The following is a 2,399-nucleotide window of genomic DNA, read 5'->3' as shown; positions in this document are numbered from 1 at the left end:
CACACACACACACATATATATATATATACATACATACACACACACACACACACATATATATATATATATATAGTATTTAAAAAAATAAGTTGTTTTGATTTTTATGGCTATTGAATATTGAAGATAAAATAGTTTTGATTTTTTTAAAAAAATAAGTTGATATTTTTCAAATAAAATATAAAAATAATGTGAAAATACACTAAATTAAACAAAAATATTTTTTAAGAAAAAGAAAAGGGTCTCGAACAAATACAAAACATTCATGACCAATACAATATCCTGAAAGCCAACTTAATATACATATTCTAAACTTAAACCACGGAATCACAAACATCAATCAATGTTGTTCATTCACAGTCGTCCGACCACTATCGACTCTGGATAGTTGCTTGATTTTCATCTCTCATTTACAGTTATTTGTTTTATGTTTTATGATCGTCTGACTACCATCACATATCAATGGTTGCTCGACCTTTATGACTTGACCCTTATTACCCACCCAACTATCATGACCAAACTACGACTCCCAAACATCATCAGCAAACAACTATCATTGGAATATGATCACCCATTCCAAAGGTATAAATATGCATTTTTAAAAAATTTAGTTGAAAAAACAAGTCCACCCCAAGGAACAGTGAAAGCGATATATTACAGATGATCAATAAAGTTTCGAAGGATACTAAGAAGCCCAAATTAACCTCAAGTTGTCTTCCAGGTTATGGTGTTACACATAATTTGATGATATGTCTTCCATAATGGAAAACTAACATGATTAGGCATACTCTAGACATTATGCATATTAAGAATTTTTTTATAATATATTTAATATTGTTTTGAATATCAAGGAAAAAACAAATGACAATGTCAAAACAAGAATGAATATGAAAGAGTATTATAAGATGAGGGGTTAGAACTGCAATAGACAAATGCAGGTAAAATAATAAAGATCACAGTTACATGTTGTCTCACATTAGATCAACGAAAAACAATCTTTGAGTGGTTACATTCCTTGAAGTGACAAAGTGGTCGTGTCACTAACATAGGCTGATGTGTTGATTTGGGGACTGGGAAAATATTTTGTATGAAGAGTCACGCTTGTCATATTTTCATGCAGTGATTATTACCCATTACATTGAAGGCTCTATCAACGTCGTCACTCGATCCATTGATCAAAATCGGTACATTCTTCAGGGAGTTGTACATAGGCACTTTAGAAGTTCATTCTCTTCAAAGTCTTGACGTGAGCATTCCGTTATTGTCGTGCAAACTTGAACGTATTTCCTTCCAAGCTTTTTGGCTCAATGGAGCATCCATACATTTAGATGTATCATGAGCTTATATTGGGGGGGGGACCAGTGTTGTATAGGTGGATGTAATCCTTTGAGAGGTATGTCTTTAGTTTAGTGTGAACTATCATATTTTTTTTTCTAAAATGACTAAAATGTGCATACTTTTGAATAAAACAAACAATTACTATTAAGAATAAAGCACATCCGGAGGGTTCAATATGTGAGGCCTATCTATTACATGAGACAATTACTTTTTGTTCTTATTTCTTCGATCAAGGGCAACAGACGCATGAAACAACTGGTCAAATGCCTTTGCAAACAGAATTATCGGTATTTCATATATCTGATGAACCTTTATATTGGCACGACACACGCTAACTGAATGATAGATAACTTTGAGTGGCTTCTTTGTATGTTCTACGGAACTCCAAAGAAGTACAACCATTCAAACAATCATATTAAATTTAATAAAAAATTCTCTAAATTATCATATAGAATGCCATACCAGCTAAGTCAGACATCCAAATCATGTTGATGTCCAAAGGTTATTTACCGAAAGTCTAAACATAGATGATGACTCTCTTGTTCTCAAGAAAATCGAAGAAAAATTCCCATAGTGGTTATAATTGCACGTACGTAAGAGTAACCTTTTAATTCATCGACGTGTATTGTCATTGTACTCAACAAAGTAAAACTAATTATGCTCTGGAAATTCTACTAAATTTATGATAAACAACGAAATCACATGCCATAGCTTATTAGTTCTTGTTTTGTGGCCTGATCAAAGTGTCAAAACATGACTCGTATTTAAAATGAATGGTTATACATTTCACACGAGCACTTTGTGTGAATGAAAACAGACTTATAATTATGGTGTGTGTGCTTGATGACTGATATCGCCGACAGAAATCTATCATTACTGTTGGTCAATAGTATTCGAGTCCTACATTTTACATTTATATCACTCCAAATTTTCATATCACATAAAAAATATCTACATTTTAACTTAAAAAAGTGAACACACCTTTTCATACATAAGCAAGAAGTTAGGATGCAAAAATTGACGTTTAGATTTTAGATATGTAAACACAAATAGATATATATATA

Source organism: Phalaenopsis equestris, unplaced genomic scaffold, assembly GCF_001263595.1.
Source record: "Phalaenopsis equestris unplaced genomic scaffold, ASM126359v1 Scaffold000061, whole genome shotgun sequence".
NCBI classification, from domain to species: domain Eukaryota; kingdom Viridiplantae; phylum Streptophyta; class Magnoliopsida; order Asparagales; family Orchidaceae; genus Phalaenopsis; species Phalaenopsis equestris.
This window is presented reverse-complemented; position numbering follows the sequence as displayed.